Raw genomic sequence first — 10,568 nt, 5'->3', positions numbered from 1 at the left:
AGTATTGTGCAAAACCAACCATTAAGTCCAAGGTGTAGTTTTATTTCAGCCCCTCCTCCTTATAGACAATTTCTGACTACCTTCCATATCAGAACATTTTCTTTGGGGTAAACACATATATATATCGCAGAAGGAACAAAGTTAATGAGTAATGCAAGTTAAACTATTTTGTATAATAAATAATATTTTAATTTTGAAAGATGCTCATTTATTTAGAAATTTTAGATAAATAAACATCTGGGCTTAAAAGCGTTCTTCAAAATTTAACACTTGTTTTTCCTATTTTGATTCAGAACCTTCTCTTATCTATATACGATAATTTTTAGATATTTACAATTGCACCTTCATATTTTAAACCAAGGAGTGTTCTAAAACCACGTGGGGAAGAGCACAACAAAAAGAGCCAGCTGTTGGCCTTTCAATTAAGAAAACAATAAGCCTCCACATAGTGACAATGAACCAACAATCCAATTTCAACAAAGCAGTGAACAAAGCAAAAACTGCAACAGATGCTGTTTTCAATATTATCAAACACTCTATATAGAATAAATTCCCTTGAAAATTTAGCAGAGAGAACATGCCAATTTTTGATTAATTCAGATTTGCCTCAGCTCTCGAGAGCTCAAGCAGAAAACTGACTTGCCCCTATGGTACTAGAACTAGAAACAGTGATCAGGATTCAAAAGAAATAAAACTCAAATCCAGATGGCTATAGGGCAAACTATAAACCTTTCAAGGAAATTTTTAAGTGAATGCATTAAAAAGCCTTTCTCTACATACAATGAAACAACATTTTACTGCCTACCCAGCAAACAATAACTTTCAGCATCATCTCTAATGCTTCTTCATTTCTGCCTACTTAGTAGAACCAACACGATACCATAGCAGCGATTCTAGTGGAATGGTTCACCTACTTGCTCCTTCATTTAATGCAATCTCTTTTAACACATTGCATTGTGTGTATGTGTGTGTGTGTGTGTGTGTGTGTGTGTGCATGTGTACGTGTATAACTATTAAGGATCTAATTAAAGTTAAGGTTATTCACTATGGAGAAAGGCATATTTGAACTCACAAAGCTTTATATAAAATTACTGAGAATTTCATGAAGCTTAAAATTTATACCTGGCCTCTAGGACCTGAGGATAAAAAGAAAATCTTCCTTAAGGTCCATGTAGATATGATAACTTATTATGATATACAAGTCACATTTCAAATCAGAAAGGATGTTCAGTAAATGATTCTGAGAAAAGTTTTGAAAATCATATCCGTTAACTCTCCAAACTATTTCAAACATAACTCCTGATATATTAAAGATCATAAATATTCTATTTAAAAAATAAAGGAGAATATGGAAGACAAAATATATGCCTTTGGCCAAGGGAGAATTTTTTCAAGAATGCATGAAAAGCTAAAGCCACAAAGGGAAACATAATAATATAATAAATCTGAATTTATAAAGATCAGATACCTATTCATGGAAAAAAATGACCACAAACAAAATTTTAAAGACTACTGGTCCTCAAGGAGAAAATATTTTCAATAATATAATAGCCAAATGGTATCCATCCAGAATATAATAATGTAATTATTCTCAAAAGAAAAATAAGGAAATATTTAAATCAGGTATTTCACAGAAGCATAAATATAAATGAGTATTCAGCATAAAAAGATAGTTGATTCTATTAATTACTAAGGAAATCAAATTAAAGCAACAAAGAAAGAGCATTCTTTTCACACATCAAATTGTCAAAAATTTAAAAAGGCAGTTTAAAGAAACTTACAAAATGATGGAATCTGAGTCTTCTCCAGCGGCTCAGTGATAAAGAATCCACTGGCCAATGAATGAGACACAGATTCAATCCCTGTGAAGATCCCACATACCGAGGAAGCAGCTAAGCCCATGTGTCACAACTACTGAGACTGTGTTTTAGAGCTCGGGAACCACAAGTTCTGAGCCCAGGTGCTGTAACTACAGAAGCCCATGAGCCCTAGAGCCTGTGCTCCACAACCAGGGAAGCTACTGCAATGAGAAGCTTGCACGCCAGTGCTAGAGAGTAGTTCCTGCTCACCACAACTAGAGAAAAGCCAGTGCAGCAATGAAGCCCCAGTGAAGACAAAAAAAAAAAAAAAAAAGATGGAATCTAAAAATGCACAATGTAGGCATGTTGTTCACTAACCAAGTCATGTCCAACTCTTCATGACCCCATGGACTGCAAGTAGGCATAAACATTATTCAATAGGGTAATAAAGCCATAAAATATGACAAAATTATAATTCCTGCTAATAAATGTCAAATATATTAAATAGTATTACTCATATATAGAATTATACTGGAATCTCTAAGATAATCTAAGAAGTATAGTATTTACAGAAAATATTTTCTAAGTGAGTTTTTTTTAAATAAAAATTACATATATAATCACTTCAAATATATCCATTAATCATTTATCCTATGTTAGAAATTAGGACTGACAATACCTTATCAGGACATACCATATTCTTAGGAATTCCATATAATTTTTAGAATACTTATATTTAAAATGTTTACTCATACAATATAACCTGAAAAATCTTCTCAGTCATTTGACAATGCTTCCCATGCAACTTCACATACTAAATAAGGTGCATGTGTGCTAAATTGCTTCAGTTTTTCCTCTTGAGACTCCATGGCCTGTAGTCTGCCAGGTTCCTCTGTCCATGGGATTCTCCAGGCAAGAATACTGGAGTGGGTTACTGTGCCCTCCTCCAGGGGGATCTTCCCAACCCAGGGATCAAACTCACATCTCTTACATCTACCTTCATTGGCAGGCAGTTCTTTACCACTAAGGACACCTGGGAAGCCCACCAAACAATAACAAAGCCCCCTTTTTTCCTTCAGTCTCAGGGATCACAGATAACTAGATTTAACATTAAGATATATCACTTACATCTCAATGACACAGAAAGATAAATAACAAGTCTTTCAAGAGACCTAGCTTCCTCTAACTGAAAAGAAAAACCTAGATTTAGAATATTGAAAGAGGCTCATCTTGGCCATTGTTGGGGATTTTCTCCCCGGGACTTGGAGGCAACGAACCTGAAAGAATGACACTCGGACAGTCTCTTGCAAGGACTGACAAGTTTATTTCTGCAGTCAAGCCTTTTTATAGAAGCAGGAACAAAGAGCTTAGAGTATACAGCCAGAAGAGCTCATACTGGGTTAACACCTAATCAGTAAAAGTATTTCAAGGACAGCGCGCTATAAGTGACCCATGTTCTTATCCAATAGCCCGTTTTCTCAAGCAACATCCTTAATATTTATTATTAAATCTTGGCACCGGGCATAACCAAAGGCAGGAGATGTTTTTCTGCCCACAGCACACCAAGCCAGGGTACTTTTGGCCCTTCGCCGTTTTCCCAAGGACTTCCTCCAACTGGCTATTTTGTATTGCGCTTCCCAACATATCCTCCTTTTGTTTTTAATTTAAGCATGGTAGCTGCTAGTTAGACTCCATTGTGGGAGGCATGGAGTCTTGAGGAGAGACATCTATATCCTATAAGCAATGACAGAAAAATCAGGGTGATTAATACATATATAAAAATGTTGCTTCCTGAAAACCAAGTTCTAGGGTCTAGAGACAATAGGGTTTTGGTTAAAGTATCATAAAATTGAGTGCTGTACAATTCCTTAGGTACCTTAACTTGAAAATTAGCAACTTGTTGTTTCAACAAATTGATGTCTAAACTTGAGTTATCTGTGAGATCCTGCAAATGCTCTTTAACTTTATCCCAAGGATATTCAGTGCTATTATAGGGCATGTTAGTCAGACAAAAATAAGTAAAATTTCAGTGACAACATATATGTGTTTGGAAAGTCAGTTGTTGTACTTGATCTCCTAAGTGGATAACCACAGTTTGTAACTCATTGATGCGTGTTTGTAACTGCTGATCTATTTGAGCTTGTCAAGTCCAAAGACCATGAGAGTCTTTGTGCCAAGCAGTGATAAAATCATGATTTTGTATAGAATTATGTAAAGCCATACCAGACAAAGTTCCTACAGTCATAATAGAAATAAGGCATAAGATGCCTGCAATAATCTACCCAATGATGTGCTTATATTGCCTAAGTCCAATTTTCAACAATACAGAAAGAAATACAGAATCAGTCCAAGGCTCAGTTAAGTTTATGGGAAGCCATAACTCAGATCTTTGTTTAACTAGTGCAATGCTAGCATTGTGATATGAAATGGTGTGATTAAGGCAGGTATACAATGCACATGCAGTACAATTGACAATCTTGGCTGATAAGTCAATATCAAAATGTCCTACAATAAATAAGTATGGAAGGTGAACACACGATTGACTATAGCCAGTACTATTGTACAGGAAGGTATAATTAGAAGGACGAAACACACCCATAGTCCCATAAACATTAGCGAAGTGCTCTAAGGCTGCTGTAATTTTCCAAATGTGCCATTGCTTTGGCCCCACAATGGGAACAACAATCCTGGGTTATGGGGGTGATAAGCCCCGTTATACCAATTCAGCAATATGTCCTTATCAGTCCAGAAACTTGTCTTAGATTTATGAAAGCTTCCAATGCTTGATCTATTAAACCAGGAGCAATTATGATGTTCCTCCTGCTCTTCAGAACAGTTTACAAACAAACCGTGAGGTCCCCAATCAACAAATTTAAATGTATGATTAGTATGATTTTGCTGAATTATAGAAACTTTCCCAAATTGGCCTCGACAATCAGACCAATGTAACTGTTGTATTGCCTGTTTTCTTCTCCAAGATACAGTATGACATGAAGGTTCCTCTGGTTGAAAAAGCGAGTTCGAATAGTTGGCTATCTGGCCTGGATAATGTCGCTTGGTGCCATTAAGTAAGAAAGATGCCGTAGCAAACATTCCCAGATGCAAAGCAGTCCCATTGTTGGCAGAGTATGCCCACCACTGTGGGAAGATAGTCATGCAAAGGGGATGAGATCCGAAACAGATAGGCAAGGTTTTGAATCCCAGGGAAATGTTGATTGGCTTTCCCTCATCTTCATGAATTGGTTGCTTTATGGACCAGGGACTTGGAAAATGCATGCTATCTTTAGTAAAGATCGTAGGGGCTTTATCTACCGAATCTACTATGGACAGAAGTGGTGGGTTGGGTATGTATGCCCAATAAACATATTCTGCACTTACCCCAGAGGAATAGGAAAGAACAGCTAACATTGCCAGAAACAGCTTATCTGGAGTTATAGGAGTTCCAGTACTCTTCAGTGTCTGCTCAGCCTGACGAGTCATGTTTTTCACTTGAGCCCATGTTGGGTAAGGATTCAGATGATGGCGTTTCCTCATTGGTTCCTCCAGGGTCATTGACAAGACCCTTTGCATCAACTTCGTCACTCCCTGAGGGAGTCTGTCTTGGGGTCCCACTCGGTAATGGACATGGCGAAGGGGAACCTAGATTTCCTCTCCATCTGCAATGACAAGACCATAACCCTTGCCTAGGAGTCGTAAGATTCCTGGAAGCCACTGATTAAATTACTTATACCATATTGGTGTATTGATTTCTAATTTGCTGTTTTTGTCTTCTGCAAAATGTCTATCTGCACGAGTATCAGAATTATTTTTTGTTAAGTTTAAAAAATTCAGGGAATAAAGAGTTAAAGATAATAGTAATTGAGGGTTCATGGGATAAGAAGTGTATCTCCTCTTCCATATTTCCCCTTTCTGTTTTAATAAATGAGTTTTTAGGGTGCGGTGGGCTCTTTCAATAATGGCTTGACCCTGAGGATTATAGGGTATTCCTGTAATATGTGTTATGTTCCATTCTGATAAAAATGAACAAAATGAATGCGAGGTAAATACAGGTCCATTGTCTGTTTTCAATACAGAAGGAATCCCCATAATGGGGAAGGTGAGTAAGAGTGTGGAAATGGTGTGTTTACTGGATTCTGAAGAGACAGGTACTGCCCAGATAAAGCCTGAAAATGTATCAACTGAGACAAAAAGCAAAGAAAACTTTCCTAAGGAGCAGTGAGGGAAATCAGATTGCCAAAGGGAGTTAGGCTGTTGCCCCTGGGGATTAACTCCTGAAATCGTAGTTCGTAAGTGCAGAGGGGCGCAAACATCACAGGTTTTAATAATATGCCGCACTTCAGTGAGAGGAATATGGTATTTAGAGTGCAATCTGTTAGCATTGGTATGAAGATTAGCATGCTCGTCATTGGCAGACGTAAAAATGGGAGCTATGAGCCTGTCAACAGCATCATTTCCTGCAACCGGAGGGCAGGGTAAACCTGAATGAGCATGTATATGTGCAATAAAGAAAGGTTCTGTATGTGAGTGAATTAAGGCTTGAGTCTGTGAAGAGAGAGTATATAATTCTTCATCTAAGTTGTATAAAAAGGCTGTAACAAAATTGGGAAAAAGGGAAGCAGGGTATTTGGAATCAGTATATACGTTGAAGGATAATGGTTGAAGTGACAAAAGAGCATTAAAGCATACAATTTAACTCTTTGTATTGAAGAATAGGTAATGGGTAATTTTTCTTTGATATCAGGGCTGACAATCCCTGCTATGCCTTCTTGTTGCCATCAATGAAATAGGTGGGTGCATTGCAAATAGGCTGGGATGCAATGATATTAGTTACAATGAATTTAGTACATTGTAGAAAGTCCCATAATTTTCCTTTCAGCAAATGAAATGAGATAACATTTTGAAAATCACTTAATGCCATTTGCATGGTCAAGTTATACTGTAAGGCAATTTGCAATTCCTTTTTTGTCAAGGGAACGTGTATTGCATATGGATCAAATCCAGTCAAAGTTTGTATATGGCTTCTTCCTGACATAATTAAGTGCCCTATTTTCTCAATATAAGATACAATATTTTTAGACTGTTTAGTGTGTAAATATACCCATTCTATTGGGCTATGCTGAGTTATAACTGCTGTGGGCAAATGTTCAGTGGGGAATATATATAAAGACATTGGTTGATCATGATCTAGCCAAGTTGAGAAAGACTGTTGAATGCATTTCTCCATAAGGCCAGTTCTTCTTTGGCCTCTTTTGACCCTAGCTGCCTAGGGCTATTAGGGTCAGGGGATCCTTCTAAAATTTTAAATAGATTTTGTAAGACATAGGTGGGGATGCCAACAGATGGCTGCAGCCAATTAATATCTCCTAGCAATTTTTGAAAATCATTCAGCATGCATAGAGACTGCACAGAAATTTGAGTTTTTTGAGGTTTGATTTTAGATTCTTCCATAGCATGTCCTAAATAATTAAAGGGTGCTTTCCATTGAATTTTATCTGACGCAACAAGCAGGCCATGATTTTGAAGAGTAGTAGTAACTTCATTGTATAACTGTTGCAATCAGAGTTCAGATTCCATAGAAAGAAGTATATTATCCATGTAATGAATTATAAATGTAGTAGGATACTTATCTCTAATGGGTTGTAATAAAACAGATATGAGATATTGGCAAATGGTAGGAGAGTTCATCATTCCCTGAGGTAGCTACCTTCCATTGAAATCTTTTAACAGGAGCCATGTGATTTATAGAAGGAACTGAAAAGGCAAAACGTTTTCTATCTTTAGGGTGCAGAGGTATAGTAAAAAAGTAGTCTTGTAAGTCAATAATAATTATAGACCATCCTTTTGGTACCATAGAAGGGGAGGGCAATTTGGGTTGTAAGGGCCCCATAGGTAACATGGTATTATTAACATTTCTTAAATCTATCAACATTTGCCATTTTCCTGATTTCTTTTTTATTACAAAAATAGGGGAATTCCACGGGGAAAATGAAGGTTCTATATGAGCTTTTGGTAATTGTTCATTTATTAATTGAGCTGCCAATTTTTCTTTAGTTAGGGGCCATTGAGGTGTCCATACTGGGGTATCAGATTCCCAATCAAGAGGCAGCGGTGTTAACTCAATGGCCCCCATTAAAAAGGTTCATTTAAAGAAATTGTGGCTTTCATTTGTTCAAAAAAATCCTGTCCCCATAAATTGATAGGGATATTAGTAATATATGGTTTAAGATAAGCTACAATTTGCTCAGGGCCACACACTTGTAAATAGGATGCATTGACAAAAGTTTGTGTGGCATCAGTTTTATCCACTCCTAATAGTCTAGAAGGAGCCATAACCTTACCCCAATCAAGGGGCCATTCTGCAGTTCTAATGATTGAAATGTTAGCTCCGGTATCTAACATGCCTGTGAAATTTTTTCCCCATATGTGTAAAGTAAGCATGGGTTTCTCATGTTCCTTTAATAAGGTGGATAGTGCAGCAGTAAGGTTGGTACTGCCAAAGCCTCCCTGCCGAACTTTATCAGATGCCTTCATTGGTTTGACATATGGCAAAAGTAATAATTGTGCAAAATGTTCCTCTTTTTGTAAGTATATATTTCTCATTTTCACAGCATTTACCATAACATGTATTTCCCCTTTATAATCTTCATCCACAACACCAGTCAATACCACTGAACCTCTCATTGTGCAGTTACTACATCCCAAAATCAGTCCCATTGTCCTGGGTGGAATCGGGCCATAATATCCAGTGGGAATTTTGTGGGGGTTGTATAATTCTATTAGTTCCATATCATAAGGACTAGGTATATCAATGCAAGCACTCTTAGATGTAACTGCTCGTAGCGTCATAACACTAGGTCCTCCTTTTGTAGTGGGGCTAGAGGACGGCCCCTTTATCAGTTTCCTTGTTGTTTTTGTTGTGCACTGGGATTCAAAGTGTTTCCATCCTTATCAAATTTAGAATGACATTCATTCAGCCAATGGAACCCCTTTTTACATCTTGGACATACTCCTGGGGGTCTCTTCTTATTAGAAGTATTATTATTATTATTATTTTGGCCTGTGTTGGCAGGTGGCATTGTTTTTTCATATGGTTGGGCTTCCCACAGGTAAAACATTTGGCATTAGTAGCTTTATGTACATTAAAAGTTTCTAATGTTGCCAATTTTGCTCTATGGGAACTAGATCCGATATCCTTATAAGCTTTCAAATATTCCATAAAAGAGCTAGTCTCTCGAATTGGTCTAAGCATGGATTGACATTCCTCATTAGTGTTTTCAAAAGCAAGTTGTTTTAAAATAATATTTTATAAAGTCACATCCTTAATAGATTTTTCGATTGTATCCTTTAATTTCCCTATAAATTGAGAACATTCCTCTTCATGTCCTTGAATAATCTTAGTAAATGAGCCATCAGAGTTAGTGCTATCAACCTTTGCTTATGCCCTGCAGGCAGTTTCTTTAATGAAATGTAACATCTGAGGGGTAATATTAGCTAATTGCACAATCATATCAGCCACGGCTCTTGTTCCAGTGAGTATATCATAGGTTAAATTGGCAGGGTTACCATGAGATTGCTGGTTAATCATCAGCTGTCGGGCCTCATCATTAACCCACATTTCCCACTGCAGTAATTGTTGAGGATTTAAAATCATCTTTGTTACTTGAAAAAAATCATATGGCATCCAATGGTCAGCCCATCCTCAAAGAAATTCTATACAGTAAGAAGTAGGTCCATACAGAGTGCATGCTTTCTTAAAGCTAGACAACATGCCAAAATCTAGATTAGCCCAAGTATTTTGGCCTTGGGCAGGTTGATTAAATTACATTGGGAAAGCGAAAGTGCAAGCAGGCATCCCCTGAGGAGGAGTAAAATGATTAATATGAGCAAAGTTAGCAATTGCTGTTACAGGCGGAGCAGAAGGAAAAACCTCAGATTTGGGCTGTTCATTGAATGAAATGACCTCCGTTCTAAGTGGCTTCAGTTTTGACATATCCTGTATATATATATATGTCTCTAAGTTGTTTTTCTAAGGATTGTGTCTGATTGAGCATAACATTCTTGCATTTCAAAGCACCTTGCATGTCTTGTTCATTAAGCTTGTATTCATGCAAAGACCAAACAGTCTGTACCTCCAAATCAACATTATGTCCTTCAATTTATTCTATGACAGCCCGTATGAGTGACCAGGTAACCCGCCATTGAGGAGGAATGTGAACTCCCTGCCGATATGCTCGCAAAACATTATTTTTAACCGTTTTTTGTATGTCTAATTTGAGTGTCCCCTCTTCTGGGAACCATGAATTATTCCAGTAAAATATGATAGCAGTCGTTCAACTGATCTCTTGAAACATTAACACCGTTTTGTTTCAAAAAATGATGCATTATAGAAATGAAAGGAATTTTACTGTTATGTTGTCCCATCCTGCTTACCTCTTTCTGTAGGCACTCGTCGCTTTGTTTAGCCTTCCTTTCAAGTCCCTGTTTGGGTGCCACTTGTTGGGGATTTTTCTCCCCGGGACTTGGAAGTGATGAACCTGAAAGAATGACACTCGGACAGTCTCTTGCAAGGACTGACAAGTTTATTTCTGCAGTCAAGCCTTTTTATAGAAGCAGGAACAAAGAGCTTAGAGTATACAGCCCGCAGAGCACATATGGGGTTAACACCTAATCAGTAAAAATATTTCGAGGACAGCGCGCTCTAAGTGACCCATATGCTTATCCCATAACCCGTTTTCTCAAGCAACATCCTTAATATTTATTATTAAATCT

The 10,568-nt window shown here is 37.3% G+C and overlaps 1 pseudogene; it reads right to left on the bottom strand.

Moving 5' to 3' along the window:
• Positions 1-3,463: 3,463 nt before the first annotated feature.
• LOC112584981 lies at positions 3,464-5,279 on the bottom strand (annotated as a pseudogene).
• Between the last annotated feature and the right edge of the window lie 5,289 nt (positions 5,280-10,568).

Source organism: Bubalus bubalis, chromosome 5, assembly GCF_019923935.1.
Source record: "Bubalus bubalis isolate 160015118507 breed Murrah chromosome 5, NDDB_SH_1, whole genome shotgun sequence".
Classification (NCBI taxonomy): Eukaryota; Metazoa; Chordata; class Mammalia; order Artiodactyla; family Bovidae; genus Bubalus; species Bubalus bubalis.
Note: the sequence above shows the minus strand (reverse complement) of the source record. Positions and strands in the feature narration are given on the sequence as shown.